Source organism: Panthera uncia (genome assembly GCF_023721935.1).
Source record: "Panthera uncia isolate 11264 chromosome A3 unlocalized genomic scaffold, Puncia_PCG_1.0 HiC_scaffold_11, whole genome shotgun sequence".
NCBI lineage: Eukaryota > Metazoa > Chordata > Mammalia > Carnivora > Felidae > Panthera > Panthera uncia.
In genome coordinates this window covers 31,153,709-31,174,350 of record NW_026057578.1, presented here as the reverse complement: position 1 = coordinate 31,174,350, position 20,642 = coordinate 31,153,709, and the positions used below count along the sequence as shown (strand labels likewise).

Sequence of the window (20,642 nt, the reverse complement as noted above, 5' to 3'; positions counted from 1 at the left end):
GCCCTTTAATCTCTGTGAGCCTCAACTTCCTTGCCTGTGAAAAGGGAACAATAAATGCCTTCCAGGACTACTTAGAAAAAAAACCAAAATTGCTTGATGGCATCATTGACAGACTGATGGCTAGCAATTCTAAATTCACTTTCCTTGCAAACGAGTGATTTGAAGAACACCAGGTATAATGAAAGTATGATGTCAGCAGGGAACAAAGGCAGTTTGTAGAGACCGTAGATGAAAACATTGATGATATTTATAAATACTAAAGAAATAATTTGATTCCTATACCTTTATTGGAATGTGATGTCTGAGGTCTTAGTAGTTATTGCAAAGCTTTGAAATCATCAGATATAATAGGGTGATGAAGATTTTTATGTGTTTATATTCTTCCTACCTCCAAGAACTTTTAAAGGAAGTGAATGAGCATTTTACCTGGGGACAATACATAATATATTCTATTTACTATGGCTGCATGATAAATTACCCCAAAACTTTGAGGCTTAAAATAACACTTGATCTTTTATTATCTCTTATGCTTTCTGTGCTTCCGTTATTTGGCAGTGGTTTGACTAGATGGTTCTGGCTGGGCGTCTCTCATGAGGATACGGGCTGATAGCAGGTAAGGCTGAAATCTTTTGAAGGCTGAACTGGAGTTGAAGACTCCGCTTCCCTGCTGATTCACTCATGAGGAGGAAGTTTGTGTTGGCTCTGGATGGGAGGCCTCAGTTCCTCTCCATATTGGCCTTTTCATAGGACCACCTGAGGCCCAGGGCACTCCAGATAAGTGTGTTCACAGCAAGCTGCCTGCATTCCTCAGATCTGGGGTGGCAAACTTTTTCTGTAAAGGACCAGACAGCAAATATTTTAAGCCCTGTGGGCCACCTCCAGTCTGCCACATATTCTCCCCTTTTTAATAAACTCTATTTTAGGAGTACCTGGGTGGCTCAGTTCGTTGAGTGTCCAACTCTTGATTTCGGCTCAGGTCATGATCCCAGGGTCATGGGATCAAGCCCCACATTGGGCTCCGTGCTGAGCCTGGAGCCTGCTTAAGATTTCCTCTCCCCCTGCCCCTCTACCCAGTGCACACGCTCTCTCTCTCTCTAAAAAAAAAATAATAATAATAATAATAATAATAATAAAATTTTAAAAACCGTATTTGATTTTTTGTTTTTAAGTTTATTTATTTATTTTGAAAGACAGAGAGAGACAGCATGAGCCAGAGAAGGGGAAGTGAGAGTGGGAGAGAGAGAATCCCAAGCAGGCTTTGTGCTGTCAGTGCAGAACCTGATGTGAGGCTCTGACTCATGAACCGTGAGACTAAAGACCTGAGCTGAAGCCAGGAGTCAGATGCTCAACCAACTGAGCTACCCAGGTGCCCCTAGAAAACTATTTTAAAAATAAGAGGGGAGCCTGGGTGGCTCAGTCAGTTAAGCATCTGACTTCAGCTGAGGTCATGAGTTTGAGCCCCACCTCTGGCTCTGTGCTGACAGCTCAGAGCCTGGAGCCTGCTTCACATTCTGTGTCTCCCTCTCTCTCTCTGCCCTTCCCCTGCTCACGATCTCTCTCTCTGTCTCTCAAAAATGAATAAATGTTAAAAAAGAAAAATTTTTTTTAAATAAGAAAGCCAATCTTCGCTCACAGGCATGCAAAAACAATTTGCAGGCTGGGTTTTGCCCATTAGCCCTAATTCCAGTCCTTGTCCTAGAGTAAGCAACCCAAGAGACCAAGATGGAAGCTGCCATATCTTCAAAAACTTAGACTGCCAAGTCACACACTATCCCCTCCCATGTGTTCTATTAGTCATTCAGGGCTTGATTCATTGTGGGAGAGGAGTACACAAAGGCATGGAGCATCGGAGGACACTGCTACACCGTGCCTTTAAAAATAATATGTCTGAGCAGCACACCAATTGATTAACATGATAGAACACACAGAGAATTGTCCTTATCTCAAAATATAAGATATTCTACTCCTAATTGCCTGGTATTTTTCTAAATTATTCCCTAAAAAGTCTAGAAAATAGGAAGAATATAAATAACTAGATTATGGGTGGAGACTATCTTTTTATCTTCAAAAATCCCACACAACTCCTAACAAAATTATTTTGAAAGAGTGGGCCTCATATTTTTCAGCTAGTTCTGCTGACTTTACATAGACACAGTATGTGTTTACTAAGAAAAAAAGAAAAATGTAGGAAAAACATGAGTAGCGAAATATTTATTGGAAATACCTCACTGTCAAAGATATAGTAATCACTCAAAATTTTTTTTCTTTTTAAATATCCACTTGTCTTTTTGGAAAATACCTTTGAGTCATGTTCTCAAAGATAGTGTCTCAATGCCTGGATTGCAGAATGTGGAGAACTTGACAGAACTTGCCAAGAGCTGCTGGCTTCAGCTGGCTTTGTTGGTAATTTTTGAGTCTCCAAATGATTTTGCTGTTATGATCTTTGACAACAACCTTCTGAATTGAAATAAGGTAAAGCCACTTTCTTACACTCCATGCTGCTTAAATCACAGGTTGAACTACATCGAGCACCAAATTACTGACTTCTCCCCCCCATTCTTTCCACACCATGACCTCTAAAAAGCCTGCAGGTGCCACGAAGAGGCTGTGCAGATTGGAAGATGTCTTCATTCCTGTATTTCTCATCTTTAACTGAAGGTAGCATTGTCCATGACACATAAAAGCAGTTCAGTCGGGGCGCCTGGGTGGCGCAGTCGGTTAAGCGTCCGACTTCAGCCAGGTCACGATCTCGCGGTCTGTGAGTTCGAGCCCCGCGTCAGGCTCTGGGCTGATGGCTCAGAGCCTGGAGCCTGTTTCCGATTCTGTGTCTCCCTCTCTCTCTGCCCCTCCCCCGTTCATGCTCTGTCTCTCTCTGTCCCAAAAATAAATAAATAAAAAAAAGCAGTTCAGTCTTTGAACTTCTCCAGTAAAAAGCAAAATACACTCACACTAATGTGTAATGTATCTTCCAAAATTTCTCTTGAATTGTGCAAGTCTTTGTTTTGCCCTTCCAGTTCTGGGAAGTGTATTTCTAAATGCTGGTCCCTGAGAAGGTCTTCCTACGCATTGTACATACCCCAGAAGGTGTAAGGAAAGAGCAAGGATTTGACTGCACAGAAATGTGCAAAGCTGACCTAAACACATATCAGAGCCACAGACAAATCGGGTGAGGAGCTAATACCCATCTTATGTAAAGAGGGGGCTCCAGGGAACCTGCTCTGGAAGGATGTCCATGGCCAGTTGCTAGATGGCAAGCAAAGTTCTAAGACAGCGCAGAGAAAAACTGCAGTCGATATACAGTGGCTATCTCTAGAAAGTAGGACCAGGTAGGGCTGGTGAAGAGTGGACACAATTACTCTTTACTTTATAAACCTCCAAATTCTTTGGATTTTTTTTTTTTACAACAACACACATTACTTCTGTAATTCAAAATAATTATAATATGCTAACAATAGCTAAGTTTGGTAGAGCACTCTAGACGGTGCTGAGGGCATTAATGACATGAATTTCTTCATGTAATTTTAGTAATAATGCTGTGGGTAAGGTACTATTATTATGTCTGTTTCACAGATGAGGAAACTGAGACACAGAGACAAAGCTCGTAAATGGCTAAGAGGATTTTAAAATATATAAACTGTAAAAGAATACAATTATCCTAAAAAGAATCAGTGGTACTATTCCTAGCTTTAGAAAATAAGTCAAAAATAATTTATAATTTAGGGAATGATCTAAGTTTTCATTTAAACTAATGAACCGGAGCACATTGAACTCATAAATTATTTTTTAAGAGCATTATTAAAATAGAGCAGACACAGCCTTATACTGGATATCTGTGACCTAAATCCTTTGTGTGTTTTAGAAATATCCTTTGTGTGTGCTATAAAAACCCCATGTCAGAATGCATGGTTGCTAAACTGGCTTGTTTAAAGGCCAAGAGAGGGCAAATCACTAGCAAAAGCATAAACGAGGAGAAATGTGTAATTACAAAGCTCAAATGCTCCAAACCAATTGATGTAGAAAATAAAAATGTGAAGACAGCCCCTTCGTTGGGTTTATTATCTTAAATTGGCTGCCTCCTTTGTTGTGGATAGCCAGACAGACTCATGAGAGAGGCAGAGTGCTCACTTCATGTCTGTGGTGACACTCTGAGAGTTTGCAGCCTCAGCTCCTGGGGTTCCTAATATTCCTGTTCTATAAAAGAAGGTTGTAAAATCCACCTCCCCGCCATACCTGAAGACAGCATGTAAACGTACTCTCCCTTTGCTATCAAAGTGATGAGAAAAGCACTTACCTACTGTCCACTGATGATATCAAGTTATAAATACCCATTATCAGTAAGTCCTTGGAGTGAACTGAAATCCACTAACCTTTGAGAAAGACAATAAGCCAGATGTTTCTGAAGTTCCAAAGGGCAGAGCCAACCTCTCAAGAGGGTAAAGTAGGAGGCTACCTAGTCGATCATTTGAACAGCACAAGGTAGAACATCCTGGCCGAAAACATCTTTGGACACTTTATGTACCTGAAGTTCCACCATTAGATATTCATTCCTTTGTATTGTTAGAGTCTTCCTTCAGAATGAAAGTATCTTCACATCACCTTGCCACATGGGCAGTTAGTTCAAAGTTGGGTCATTGAGAGTAACACCTAGAAGGTCAATCAGTCAAGTTAGGAGGTTAGGAGGGGCCTGCCCAGGAGAGAGACACAAAAAGATGTTAATATAAACAAACTGCAAAGAATGTGATTATTCTAAAAGGAATCAGAGTTACTATTCCCAGCTTTGACCACCCCTAGGACTAAAGGAGCTCTAGTCCTTCCCAGGTCAGTATGTCCCACATAAACAGGGCCAGGCTGGTAATCTAGTTTCCAACTGCACAAATGCCTCCAGCTTTGGCTGGGTTCCCTCTGAAGTCACCTTCCCAGCAAATAGCTAGACTTGGTGACTCACTGGCGTTATTTCTCGCTTGTGCTTTGAGACTCTGTAGACACACAGAGCCGGGCTATGGGCAGTGCCTAGATGCAGACACGATCTTTCCAAGATGGATTCCTGACCCCCAGAAAACTGGCTTTTTTGTTTTTGTTTTTAAATTATATTGTCATCATGGATTTTGTAATCCTTTCCATGGAGAATGAGTCTGTATTCTGCTCTGATTAAGGATCTCAAGGTCCTAGACAGGAATGCTTTCCCCCCCCCTCTGCAAAAGGAACTCACTACACTCACATTCTTTCTCTTAGCATATAACCTATCATCCCCTGAGTGCCAGCAACACTAAACTAAGGGCCATTCCCACCAGCCCTGGCTGTGAAGAGGTTGTCATAACAGAAAACTCTTAATGTCTATTTAATCTGCAGACAGCATGGAACTGGGGGGAGGGAGGAGTGGCAAGCAAGGAGGAAGGAGCTAGCAAATCGCAGAGACAGACACACCCTATGTACCATCCCCTTCAGAGAACCATCTCAGAAATTAACTCGAGGAAGTGTTAGGACTTTGAGCTCTGAGCAAGGGTTTCGTCACTCATCCACAAAACAAAATGCAGTGAGAGCAAGCTCTGAATTAAGGTGATAAGATAAACTTACCACTAGTCTTCTTCTAACAGTTGTCCTTAACATTTCTCTCAGAATCTTCTGAATTTCTCTGCCTCTCTCCAGGTCTCACATTGCTCACTGTTTTACTTGACAAACTCAATGAGTTAGTCAAAATATTTTTCATATAAGTTAAACTGCTTCTTTCTGAGCCTCCCTTCATTTCCTCCCTCTTCCTGGATCTGTAGGAAAAAAATTCCCAGGATGATAGAGTGGAATCAGGAGGAAGTCCTTGCCCCAAGAAGACAATAAAAAGTCAAATAACTCAGCTCTCAAGGACTGCCAGGGAAAAGCCACTCATGGGGCACAATGGCTCCTTTGTAAGTTCACCTTCGCCAAGTGCACTCATTCAACAGGCTTTGGTCTTTCTGGGCATTTCTCTGGTCAGTGCAGGCTCCTGCCCTCCACCATGATTATTTTAAATTTCTCTCCTCTCTCTCTCAGCTGCTAACTGGCTTCCTAATGTTATTAAACATCTAGCCACATCCAAATTATCTTCCTGTCGATTTAACACAGAAGTTGCTGGCAGTCCCTTTTTGTCTTTCTATGCCCTATCCTCTGTCCTGGACTGTTCACAGGACACTCACACTATTGATCTTCTCTTTCTCTTCCCTTCCCTTCCCTTCCCTTCTCTTCGCTTCCCCTTTCTTCTCTGGCCAATTATTCCCTCTCCACTGGTTCTTTATATTTATATCTATATCTATATATCTATTGCTTTACGGGTAATACGCATAATATATATAATGCATGAGGCAAATATTTACCCCAAGAAGACAAAAGTTTGTCATTTGCCTTTTAACTTTGTTTATTTTTTTTTTAATTTGTTTGCCTCCTTACTGTGTTTTGTGTTGTTCTTTTTTTTTTTTTTTTTGGCATGCAAAGGTTTCTTTCTAAATAATAACATTTATCAAACACTTCTTTCATTGTATCTGGATTTTTAGTTAAAAATACCTTTCCCTTACTAAATACATACATACATACATACATACATATATACATATATACATACATAAAAGGGGTCCCTAGCTGGCTCAGTCAGAAGAGCATGTGACTCTTGATCTCAGGGTTTTGAGTTTGAGCCCCACATTGGGTATAGAGATTACTAAAAACAAACAAACAAACAAACAAACAAACAAAAGCCTTACCCCACCCTCAAGATATCAAGGAATTCACACGTTTTCTTCTAGAATTGTATGGTTTCATTTTTACATTTACAGATCCAATTCATTTGGAATTTACTCATATGTGATATGAGGTATAGATCCAATTTTAGAATGTCCAAATGGCTATTCAGGCATGCCAACACCATTTCGTAAAAAGTCTTCGCCCCAGAGATCTGAGATGCCACTTTTATTATGTTCTAAATTTCTGTGTGTATTTGAATCAATTTATGGATTTTCTATTTATGAATCTACCATAAAGAGAAACAAAAAAGCCCTCAAGCCCACATCCTTCTCTAGCTTTTGCCCTAGTTCTCTCTTCCACTTTGCAGTCAAGCTTTTCAAAATAATTATCTATACTCTGCCTCCATTTCCGTACCTCCATTTACTCCTCAATTCCCTCCAGACTGGCTTTCACCCTTCTCATTCCATCAAAGCATTTTGAACTTGAATCGTCACCATGACACTGGATTCCCCAGGCAGATTTTGGGCCACATCTTATTCATTCTCCCAGCAGCTTTTGACATTGTTGAACGCTCCTTGAAATGTTTTCTTTGAGGCACTTGGGTGGCTCAGTCAGTTAAGCATCTGACTCTTGATTTTGGTTCAGGTCATGATCTCACAGTTTATGAGTTTGAGCCCCACATTGGGCTCCACTCCCAATCACAAAGCCTACTTGTGACTCTCTCTCTCTCTCTCTCTCTCTCTCTCTGTCTCTCTCTCTCTCTGTCTCTCTCTCAAAATAAATAAATAAACTTAAATAAAATGAAAACAATGCTCTCCTGACTGGCCTACAAGTCTCTACCATCTCCGGCTTTTCCTCCTTTTCCTTAGCCAGTTCCTACCTGGGCTCCTGCTGCCCTACCTGGCCACCCAGCCCTGGTGTTTCTCCACTCACTCCCCACCCCCTGCCCCCTTAATGCCCACACACTGCCTGGGTTGTCTCATCCTTGCCTGTAGTTTCAGTTTGAACCGACCCACAGGTAACTCATCATCCCTCTCTCCCACCCAGGTCCCACTCCTAAGTGAATCTAGACCCATTTTTTGACCCCCTTCATGACATTTTCACTTGAGTATTTCAAGGGCATCTTAAAGTCAGCATGTCCAAAACTGGACTCAAGAAAGACCTGTTTCATTTTGCCCTCATCCCCAAATCTGGTTCGTGTTCTTCCCTGAATAATAGCATCATCCATCAGGTGAAGAAACCCAAACGCCCAAGTGTCCTCCTTGACTTCTCTTTACTCACATCCCAGCTCCAAACTATTGCTAAGTCCTCCTGAAGACTTTCCTATCAGTCTCTCTCCCCCCACAGCACACCCTTGTCCAGGCTATTCTCACTTCACAGATGCATTCCCGTCATGGCCACCAAACTGGTCTCCCTGCTTCCTACTCTTTCCTCATCCCCGTATTTCTCTCTTCACCTGGCAGCCCGAGGGATCTGTTTGAAAGCAAACCACTTCACTTGCCTCCTGTTGCTCTTAAAATAAGCCAAAGTTGTAATGTGGTCTACAGGAGCCTCTGCAGTCTGGCGCCTACTTACCTCTCCCATCTCCTCTTACACCACGTTCACTTCCCCTTGCTCTCTGAGCTCCAGGAAGTGAGCCAACTCTCAGTGTCTTTGTTATTCTCTCCTGTTAATGGGCCTTTCCTCATGCCTTTGCTAGGCTACCTCCCCTCCCCAGCCCACCCCCTGCCATGTTTTTCCTGTCTAGGACCAACGCTCCATCATATCCTCTCTGGACCTCCCTTTGGAAATGTTTTCATCACAGTTAGCACTTGATGTTTACATGGGAGATTTATTTTTAATATCTGTGAGGACAAGACCACATCAGTCATTTGTTTCAATTTTATCTCAACATCTACCTCGGGCCCTGACACTGGGAAACAAATGAATAAACTTAAATCAACTCCTACTTCTTTCACAGCCCTTGTTTTCTTTTTTTAAACTTTTAAACAAATTAAAAAAAATTTTTTTAAGATGGTTTTATGAAACTTGGAATCATGGCTTAGGGTGGAGTCTGATACAAGGACCAGAATATTGGGAATCAGGAAATTTTAGTTCTAAATCCAGTCTTACAAACCACAATGGGAAATTTAGGAAAATATTTCAAATATTGCCTACTTCTCCAAAACATGCAAAATATGGCTGCATCACTTCTAATTTCATTATTTTAGTTACTTTCATATTCTTCTCTTGTGCTGGGTGGTCAAGTTCTTGATGGGATACCACACTGATTTTTGTGTCTCTGTGAAGTCCATCACTTCAAGGTACATAGAAAGTGTTCAAATCAATGTTGAATAAATGAGTTAATAAATGTGTAACACAGGATGGCATGATTTTTTTTTTGTAGCACGGTGAAAATAATGCAATACTAAAAATAGTTGAGTAAGAATTGAGAGTATTTCCCCTTAGGTTTAATCAGAAGTAAAATATAAACAGAAGTGCCCAAATGTGGTAAGTCTTTGGTCAGAGATTTGAATAAGGAGAGCTGATGCCAGGTCAAAGCATGTAGTAGGTGTTCAAAAAAGACCTTAGAAGAAACTTAAATAGGGAGTTGAGAAATATATAGGCATCTGGAGTTGACAGAATATCAGTGTAGGTGAGGCTCTTCAAGAGAGCAGTGAGTATGGAAATTTAGAATTAGTTTCATTTATATAAAACAGAAAATGTACTTAAATGTGATAGAATATTTTTCTTCATGTAAATGACTTTTGGCTAGTAGCTAGTCCAGTGCTGATATATTGGCTCCATGATCATTTGGGACCAAGATCCCTTCTATCTTGTTGCTTTGCCATTTAAATGTGTAGCTTCTCCCTCATAACCAAAAATAGTTGCTTGGGTTCAAGCCATTATATCTGCATTCCAACCAGAGAGAAACAGGAAGAGAGCAAGATGGCCATGCCTAGTCCTTTAGGGACACTTACTGGCACTCATATCCCATTGGTCAGTATTTAGTCAAGTGGCCACAACTAGCTGCAAGAGAAGCTTGTGAATGCAGTCTTTGATCGTGAAAGCCACATGCCCAGTAAAACTTAATAATCAGAAAAATTAAAAGAAGAGTTTGTGTTGCAGGAAATGAAGTTAGGAGGAAATCCATGGAGTAAGCCAGTATTCACATTGTTAGTTCGTACACATAGACTGCCAAGTGCTACACAGCTGGCACAGGTAGTGGCCAGATGAGTGATCATCAAACCTCAGATGGATCTCAGCATCCCAGTGAATCCCACACTGGTGCCCGGTCAGCTCCCTCCTTCACGCCCATAGAGCCTGTTCCAAAGCTTTGCTACTCTTTTAAAGCCTGTCTTCTGCCTCTTGGATCTCTGACAACCCAGAGGAAATGGATGCTGTCAAGCCTGGGTACCTCAGTTTCCCACTCCCATATCTACAACCTTGTCTCTCTCATTCACCCCCACAACGCCTACCCTCTAGTTTTGTGTTTGTTTTCTTTCATTCTGTGTGTTATGGCATCCTTTCCCCTGATTAAAAGAAACCCTGCCTCTCAAGAAACAAGTCCCAGTGGATATTATGGCTTTTCTTAATATCCTCCCTATCCCAACACTTTCTAAACATTTTCAAGCCTCCCCTATCTTGAAAGACAAAAAGAAGGTTCAGGCCTCCCTTGACTGTGTGGTTTCATCAAGCTACCACCCCGCCCCCTCTCACTCTATTTGCTTACACAGCCCAAACTCCCAGGAAAAACAGTCTACTTCCCACCTGCTGCTTACTCTTCAACCCATTGTAATCCTATTGCAACCTGACCTCTGGGCCCTCCTGTCTCCCAAAACTGCTCTGGTCAAGATCTCTGATGACCAATCATTAATTGCCAAATCCAACATTCTCTTTTCAGATTTCATCTTTCCTAATATTTCCTTGGCACATGGCACTGTTGATACTTTTCTTCTGGAAATTGCTCTTATGAGCTCTATGCCCGTTTCTTTTCCACCTCTCACTGGTGCTTCTGAGGTGCCCCAAGGCGATCTCATCCCTTTTCACAACTTCAAATATGTACTCCCTCTACACTGATAACTCCTGCATCCCGATCTGCAGCTTCAGATCAAAAAGTTCAGGTACAGGGCACCTAAGCGGCTCAATTGGTAGAAGTGTCTGACTCTTGATTTCGGCTCAGGTCATGATCCCAGAGTTGTGGGGTTGAGCCCCAAGTCCTGCTCCATGCTGACAGTGCAGAGCCTGCTTAGGATTCTGTCTCTCTCTTTCTCTCTCCCTCTGCCCCTTTCCCCTGCTTGCTCTCTCTCTCTAAAATAAAAATTAAAAAAATTAAAATTAATTTTTTTTAAGTTCAGGTAGTTCCTGGGATGTTTTCACCAGGATATTAATTTGCTCATATTTCTTTGAATAGCATTTTGGGCTGGATTCAACTGGGCAATTCTGCTGATCTCACCGGAGTTCACTCATGCAGCTATAGTCTCTGGTGGTTCATCTTGGCCTAAAAGGGCTTCATGTATCTGGTGGTTGATACTAGCTCCTGGCTGGGGCACTTCAGTTCTCCTCTAAAGGCTTATGCACATCATGGTCTCAGTGTTCCTCCTCTGGTTGAAAGAGATCAGGCTTCCATGTATAAGTGCTTTTCAGGGCCCTGCTTGTGTTACCCTTGCTAATGTCCCATGCACCAAAGCAAGTCCCACAGCCAAACCCCAACTCAAAGGGTGGAGAAGTAAATTCTACTTCTTGATGGTACAAATAGCAGTCTAGGGATGCCTGGGTGGCTCAGTCAGTTAAGCGTCTGACTGGCTCAGGTCATGATCACACAGGTCTGTGAATTCGAGCCTCATGTCAGGCTCTGTGCTGACAGCTCAGAGCCTGAAGCCTGCTTCTGATTCTGTGTCTCCCTCTCTGCCCCTCCTTTCTGTCTCTCTCTCTAAAGTAAATAAAAACATTTTAAAAAGTAGCAGTCTCATAGCAAAGAGCTATATGTACAATAGTGGATAGAATTATTGCAGTAGGCAATCTACCATAATGTCCTTCCCATTCCAAACTTGTTTCTTCCCACCATGTTCCTATCCTACAGAATAGTGCCAGACTCCCCATATTAGCTGAAGCCAGAGTCAGTCTAATTTACTCCCTCTTCCCTTACAGATGCTGTAGATTGGAGGACTTAATACCAACTTCCAAACCTCTTTCTCTGCCATGGAGATGCCAATGATAAACGTTTTTTCACACTACTTTGTAGCTATAGGTGGTCATGGGGTGCAGTTCTGGCCAATAACTAGAAGTCTCTGAATGATTTTACAAACGCTTTTGCTCCAGGCCCTGAGCGGTCAGCACAGAGCCCAACGCAGGGCTCAAACTCAAGAACCAGGAGATCATGACCTGAGCCGAAGCCAGACACTTAACCAACTGAGCCACCCAGGCGCCCCACTTTTGCTATTTTATTGAAAGGAACAGACCCTGTCTTTCTTATTTGCTCCTTCCATCCCTGAATGCAAGCAAGACATCTGGAACTGCAGCAGCTATCTTGTGACCATGAGGTGACAACTATTAAGAAAAGGCCAAGAGAAGTAGAGAGACAGCAGCCTTGATATTGTTGAATCATGAAACAAAGGCAGCATTTGCCTCGGTCTAGACTTCTTGCTATGGGGAAAAATTAATTCCTCCGTTTAAACACTCTAAATTGGGATTTTTTTGCTACTTCCAGTCAAAAGAATTCCTGGCACACCTTCATCCCTAATCCAATCAGTCATCACATCCTATACACTCTTCCTCCTGTGGTTTTCCCACTGGTACTTCCCTCATTTCATCTCTGCGACCTCTGCCTTTGTTCACACTCCCATGGAGCTACCTCAACAACCTTCCATCTGGTTTCCTTCTAATCTTTTCTCCAACCTAATCCTGCTTATTGCCAGAACTTGATCCACCCAGAGTCGAAAAATTTCCGATTTCCCATCATCTAAGGTCTTAGTTACTTAGAATGGCCCACAATGGCTTTCTCAATCTAACCCCTACACATCTCTCCATGATTCAGCAGGTCTAGGGTGGGACCCAGGAATTTGTACTCCTAACAAGCTCTCTGATGGTGATGCTACCAATAGTGGGTAAACCACTTTTTGAGTAGCATTGGTACAGAGTTCTTTGCCTTCAGAGCATTTGCCTTCACTTGTAACGATAGGTTCCTTCATTCCTTAATTTAGTGGTTCTCAAACATGAGCCTGCATCAGAGTCCCCTGGGGGGCTTGTTAAAACACAGAACGCTGGCTTCTACCCCCCAGAATTTCTGATTCAGCAGGTTTAGGGTAGGGCCTAAGAACTTGCATCTCTAACGAGTTCCCAGATGACGTTGATGCTGCCTGTCAGGAACCATACTTTGAGAATCACTGTCTTACTACAGGGTTTATCAACCAGGGCACTATTGACATCTTGGGCCAGATAATTCTTTACTGTGGAGGAGTTGTTCTGCACGTCACAGCACATTTAGCAGCATCCCTGGTGTCTACTCAATAGATGCCAGGAACAACTCCTCCAGTTGTGACAAAAACATCTCCAGGAGTTCTCAGATGGCCCCTAGTTGAGAACCACCATCTTGGACTGACTCTTTGATCTCTAACCATCTTTTTCTTTAATGTCTATGTTTCATAAAAGCAGGAGGCTGGTTTTTTTTTTGTATTCCCAATGCCTGTTACAGCCACTCAACAGATATTTGTTCCACAAATGAATCTAATTCCAAACGGATTTAAGGTCCTTTAATGCTTCCTTCTCCAATCCCTTTCTGGTATCTCCCTCTGATCACCAAAAAGCATTAAGAAAAAAAAAATCTTTCTGCTGCCACCCTACCCTGAACAGCAAGGTAACGACGACATTTCCAGTCTTTTTTCTGTATTTTATAGGACATCTGTGCCTTAGCAGTGATATTCTAGAAATAATAGCTTAACCAGAAGAACAACCTGATAATGAGAATTTATGAATTGAGACAGGCTGGCAGATAGGGGATACTTTTGCTCCCTCAATAGCAGTATCATATGGGGAGCAGCCTATGACACCCACACATTAGGTGGCTCAGGAAGTAAAGACAAGAAAGCTGAGGACTCAGAACCCTGGCAGGCAGTAAGTAGGGACCGGGGAGTTTGCAGAACTGGTGTCACAGTGTGTTCCTGTTCAAGCATATTTGACTTTCTCCAACTTCCTCCTCCTACCACCAATCTCTAGATCGGGGCTCCCTGGTGAGCTTGTGCTGCTCCAGGAGAGTAATTAGGGAATAAATTGTTCCTTTCTGGGTTGTCTTGGACCACAAACACCTCGCTGTATGTGCCAAGCAGGTCTTTAGGCCAGATTTTGTAAATGCCCGAGGGTGGTTGAAGCTTTGTTCATTCACCTGTGGGGGATTAACAATCATTGTGCTTTCAAGCCTTCAAGAAGGAAATTCTCACAGGGAGTGTAGTGGAGCAGAGCTTTCTGGTTCGCTGAGAGTGTGAGTGTAATTTTACGATGATTTGCTGGGTTCATTGATTCTTTGATGGTATATTATAGAAGTTACTTGAGCTACCTTGAGAGACAATGGAGAATTTATACCTATATTGTACCCATATCGGTATAATTCACAGAGCAGGAGCCAGGTGTAGGAGGGTTTTAGGAAGGATCTGGATCAAGAAGCCACATCTCTTCTCTGATTCTCAGGGCCATTCTCTCTCTATCTCTCTCTCTCTCTCTCTCTCCCTCTCTCTCACTCTCTCTCTCCCCTGCCTCCTTGTACCACCCCTCTGCCCCGTCCTGCAGACTGGCATTCTCTGCTTCCCTTACTTGTTGGTACACTTCCAAAGTTCCTGAGTTCACATGTGAGAGCCCTAGCCTCCTGCAGACACTGACCTATAGCCTCTCTGTTCCAATACAAGATTCCAGGGAAGGAGAAGCTGACGGGTATAGCTTGGGTCCAGCTAGCTATGGGAAGTACAAGCAAGCTTGCAGGGGTCCACCCTGAAGATGGGGGTAGTTCCCAGATATCATGCTCTCTTAGATCGGATCCCCTGAAGCAGACTCTGAATCAAGGATTTGAGTACTAGTTTATTTAGGAGGATATCGGAAGAACATATACTCCCACCTCACCCTTCTTACTCCCTTTGGTCACCCATTGGACACTTCTGCCAAAGTCTCAAGCCAGAAGGCAAGGAAGCCAGGGAGCCTATTGAATTGGCCCATGTTGGCCCAGCCTTCCAGGGCACAGAGCAGGGTGAAGAAGAGTATCAAGTAAATCTGAAGGGGCAAATGAAGACATGATTCAGACAATTCTCAAGAGAATCATGTTATTTAGTGGGTGGCTCAGTCGGTTAAATGTCTGACTTCAGCTCAGGTCATGACCTTGAGGTTTGTGAGTTCGAGCCCCGTGTCAGACTCTGTGCTGACAGCTCAGAGCCTGAAACCTGCTTCAGATTCTGTGTCTCCCTCTCCCTCTCTTCCCCTCCCCCACTCATACTCTATCTCTCTCTCAAAAATAAACATTAAATTAAAAAAAAAAAAAAAAAAACAGGGGGTGCCCGGGTGGCTCAGTCAGTTAAGCATCCGACTTTGGCTCAGGTCATGATCTCACAGGTCTGTGAGTTTCAACCGCATGTGGGCTCTGTGCTGACAGCTCAGAGCCTAGAGCCTGCTTCGGATTCTATGCCTCCCTCTCTACCTCTCTCCTGCTCACGCTCTGTCTCTCTCTCTCTCAAAAATAAACATTAAAAAAATTTTAAAAGAGAGAATTGTGTTATTTATGTACCCTAACAAAGATATGAAAAAAAAACTATTCCATTCTTTAATCAGTTAATTGTAGCAGTTAGCCATGTCTAATTTCATAGCATTACTCATGAGACTTGAATAGTCTATTGATACTTGGCATTTATCACTGTTTCATACAACCTGGGATCAGAAGTATCAACAATTTTCTAGACAAATTTTGAGCACATTTACATTTACATAAATATGATCCTGGATTGTCATAACAAACTTAATCAGTTAAATACAGTATGTTTGAAGATAATATGTTAAATACATATTTCAAATACAATATGTTTATGTTATACTCCATATAAATAGTTGTGTCCTAAGCAAGAGAAAAGTTGTTTTTAGAACAGTGATATCAGGGATGCCTGGGTGGCTCAGTCATTTAAGCATCTGACTCTTGATATTGGCTCAGGTCACTATGGGCTCAGGTCGTGATCTTGAGGTTCGTGAGATCAAGCCCCGTGTCGGGCTCCACGCTGAGTGTGGAGCCTGTTTAGGATTCTCTCTCTCCCACTCTCTGCCCCTCCCCCGCTCATGCTCATTCTCAAAATAAATAAATAAACATTACAAAAAGAGAACCATGATATCAAATTTTGTTCTTCTCTGTATCTTCCTGTGTAGCTTCTGGAAGCTACTGTTCAAGGCTTCATTCAAACTCCTTCCATATTGATTCAAACTCAGTCCATGCAAAAATCCGATAGACTCCACCAAAAGTCTGCTAGAACTGATACATGAATTCAGCAAATTTGCAGGATACAAAATCAATGTACAGAAATCAGTTGCATTCTTATACACTAACAATGAAGCAACAGAAAGACAAATAAAGAAACTGATCCCGTTCACAATTGCACCAAGAAGCATAAAATACCTAGGAATAAATCTAACCAAAGATGTAAAAGATCTGTATGCTGAAAACTATAGAAAGCTTATGCAGGTAATTGAAGAAGATATAAAGAAATGGAAAGACATTCCCTGCTCATGGATTGGAAGAATAAATATTGTCAAAATGTCAATACCACCCAAAGCTATCTACACATTCAATGCAATCCCAATCAAAATTGCACCAGCATTCTTCTCGAAACTAGAACAAGCAATCCTAAAATTCATATGGAACCACAAAAGGCCCCGAATAGCCAAAGTAATTTTGAAGAAGAAGACCAAGGCAGGAGGCATCACAATCCCAGACTTTAGCCTCTACTACAAAGCTGTAATCATCAAGACAGCATGGTATTGGCATAAAAACAGACACATAGACCAATGGAATAGAATAGAAACCCCAGAACTAGACCCACAAACGTATGACCAACTAATCTTTGACAAAGCAGGAAAGAACATCCAATGGAAGAAAGACAGTCTCTTTAACAAATGCTGCTGGGAGAACTGGACAGCAACATGCAGAAGGTTGAAACTAGACCACTTTCTCACACCATTCACAAAAATAAACTCAAAATGGATAAAGGACCTGAATGTGAGACAGGAAACCATCAAAACCTTAGAGGAGAAAGCAGGAAAAGACCTCTCTGACCTCAGCCATAGCAATCTCTTACTTGGCACATCCCCAAAGACAAGGGAATTAAAAGCAAAAGTGAATTACTGGGACCTTATGAAGATAAAATCTTCTGCACAGCAAAGGAAACAACCAACAAAACTAAAAGGCAACCAACGGAATGGGAAAAGATATTTGCAAATGACATATCAGACAAAGGGCTAGTATCCAAAATCTATAAAGAGCTCATCAAACTCCACACCCGAAAAACAAATAACCCAGTGAAGAAATGGGCAGAAAACATGAATAGACACTTCTCTAAAGAAGACATCCGGATGGCCAACAGGCACATGAAAAGATGTTCAACGTCGCTCCTTATCAGGGAAATACAAATCAAAACCACACTCAGATATCACCTCACGCCAGTCAGAGTGGCCAAAATGAATAAGTCAGGAAACTATAGATGCTGGAGAGGATGTGGAGAAACGGGAACCCTCTTGCACTGTTGGTGGGAATGCAAAGTGTTGCAGCCGCTCTGGAAAGCAGTGTGGAGGTTCCTCAGAAAATTAAAAATAGACCTACCCTATGACCCAGCAATAGCACTGCTAGGAATTTACCCAAGGGATACAGGAGTACTGATGCATAGGGGCACTTGTACCCCAATGTTTCTAGCAGTACTCTCAACAATAGCCAAATTATGGAAAGAGCCTAAATGTCCATCAACTGATGAATGGATAAAGAAATTGTGGTTTATATACACAATGGAATAGTACGTGGCAATGAGAAAAAATGAAATATGGCCTTTTGTAGCAACGTGGATGGAACTGGAGAGTGTGATGCTAAGTGAAATGAGCCATACAGAGAAAGACAGATACCATATGGTTTCACTCTTATGTGGATCCTGAGAAACGTAACAGAAACCCATGGGGGAGGGGAAGGAAAAAAAAAAAAAAAAAGAGGTTAGAGTGGGAGAGAGCCAAAGCATAAGAAACTGTTAAAAACTGAGAACAAACTGAGGGTTGATGGGGGGTGGGAGGGAGGGCAGGGTGGGTGATGGGTATTGAGGAGGGCACCTTTTGGGATGAGCACTGAGTGTTGTATGGAAACCAATTTGACAGTAAATTTCATATATTAAAAAATAAAAAATAAAAAAAACTCAGTCCATGCAGATTTGTAGAAACATTTCTTCCCCAAGCAGCTTTCACCAAAAGCCTCCTGTCGTTTCTGAAACAAATGACAAGAAAAATAAGTTGTCTATCTGTATTAGTTACCTACTGCTGCTATAACAAATTATCCCAAATTAGTGGTTTAAAACAAAACACGTTTATTATTTTATAGCTTTGGATATCAGAAGTCCAAAATGGGTCTCAGGATTGGATTTCTTCTGGAGGTTCTCGGGAAGAATCTGTTTTCTTGCCTTTTTTAGTTTCAAGAGACTACCTGCATTCCTTGGTTTTGGCCCCTCTGACATCTTCCAGCAGTTTTGCATCTTCAACTTTCTCTCTCTATCTCTTCTTCTCTCTCTTTCTCTCTCTCTCTGACCTCTTCATCCATCATCATATCTCCTTCTTGGATTCTGACCCTCCTGTCTCACTCTTATAAGGACACTTGTGATTACATTGGTCCCAACCAGATAATCCAGGATAATCTCTCCATCTCTAGATCTTTCACTTAATCACCCCTGCAAAGTCCCTTTTGCCATGTAAGGTAACATACTCAGAGGTCTCAGCGATAAGGACATAGATATCTTTGAGGGGCCATAATTCTGCCTACCACATTGCTATTAGGGCCATTCCCTTCATACTGCAGTTTATAAATCTCCCAAAGTAATTAAGAAGGAGGACTTCTATCACTCTACACATTTTCAGGTGATGGTAGAAATATCCTAGTGTTTAAGGGAGAATCTCAAGTCTACCAGCAGAAACTTGAAAAAAAAATTTAAGTTTATTTATTTTGAGAAAGAGAGAGGGGAAGGGAGGGAGAGAGAGAGGAAGAGTCCCAAGCATGCTCTGCACTGCCTGCACAGAGCTGATGCGGGCTTGATCTCAGGAGAACCAGGAGATGATGACCTGAGCTGAAATCAAGGGTCCCTTAACCAACTGAGCTAGGTAGGCACCCCCAGCAGAAATTTATAATACAGAAATGCAGTGGAGCGAAAAAGTGCTCTCTCCCAGCAATTCACCAGAAGTACGTGCATTTTTGGAGGTGAGATTGAACTTGGGATAATGTTGGATGCCAGAGAAAGCAGGAGAAGAAAAAGATGAAGGAGAAATAGGGGCAGAGAAACCTCTCTGGGTTGGCTGCAAAGAGCAGTTGCATTGAGCCTTCTAAACACCAAATTTGGTTCTGGGAGGGATGAAAGGATGTTAGACGTAACCACCACATTAAACTCAAGGATTCATTTGCTAGTTTGGTGTTGATTCTCCAGAGAGACTCCTTGCTTCACTGATAGTTGGCTTTACCAAGTTGGGTTTTTTTTTCTCCCAGCTTCTCTCCAAGGCTTCTGTTGATCCTGATCAACCATCTTCTCCCACTCACCCTAACGCTCTTGGCTTAGTTTTAGTATATTCTTGGGTTTCAAGGAGAACTCATGATTATCAATTAATCCCACTTTCTCTATCTGGTTTGTGTTATTTTCCCTCCTTACCAGTCTACAGAGAAAAGGACATGATTAATTGTGTCCAAACTAGATTCAAGGGCCATAGAGAACTTTATTCTCCACACTACCATATGAGAAAAATTAAAATATATTTTATGCCCAATGTGGCACCTTGTAGTCTGCAAAGATGGCCACAATATCTCCCTTCTCTCTCTTCTTAACTGGCACTCAGTATAACTGACATGGGAATATGTAGCCTATATTCTCTCCCTTTTAATCTGGGTGGGTTTGAGACTATGGTGGAATTGACACTATGTGTGACTTCCAAGTCTTGATCATAAAAGACAGCACAGCTTCACCCACATCATCGTGGGATGCTCACTCTTAGAACCCAGCCACTTTGCGGTGAGGGAGCTCAAGCAGTGACATGGACAGGCCATATGCTGGTGCTCCAGCCAACAGCTCAGCTGAGTTCCCAGCCAACAGCCAGGACGGACCTCCAGACATATAAGTGAACAGACCTTCAGATGATGTCAGCCTCAAACTCTCAAGTCACTCCCTGCTGTTTGAGTTTTCCCAAATGAAGTCCCAGATGTCAAGGAGCAGAGACAAGCTGTCTTCACTGTGCCCTCTCTGAATTCCTGACCCATGAGAGCCATAACCAGAGTAAAATGATAGTTGTTTTACGTTAAGCTTGACGCAGCCTATGTCACAGTGAGAGTAACTGGAATATTTGGGTAGATACAAACGTCAGAGGACACAGTCATTCTTGCCAGCAAACACTATAACCTTAACAAAATTCCTGAATCTTACCATTTTTTTCTCTAGCTTGTTTATTAAGAATAACAAATGTCTCAACCCCATTAATCTAATCCAGAACTGGCCTTTCCTTCTTCCTCCAACGCGATTCATCTTGTTTTCCAAACTACTCATGTGGTCAGAGCTCAGTGCTCTAGAGATTTCATGAAACCTCATAGAAGCCGGAAACAAATCTCATCGAAGAGGATAGACTGAATCTTCTTCTTAAAAACAATTTTTGTAAAATGTAGTCAATAAGGCAACAAAGCAAAAAGGAAACCCTTTTCCTTAAGTGGGGGAAGTGGC

At 42.1% G+C, this 20,642-nt stretch overlaps 1 long non-coding RNA gene across 1 annotated transcript; it reads right to left on the bottom strand.

Moving 5' to 3' along the window:
* Window positions 1-252: 252 nt before the first annotated feature.
* Window positions 253-4,751, bottom strand: LOC125936795 (uncharacterized). The gene is made up of 3 exons (XR_007462126.1): window positions 4,368-4,751; window positions 2,300-2,457; window positions 253-832 (listed from the first exon to the last, which is right to left on the bottom strand). It is a non-coding gene; the product is annotated as an uncharacterized LOC125936795 (long non-coding RNA).
* Between the last annotated feature and the right edge of the window lie 15,891 nt (window positions 4,752-20,642).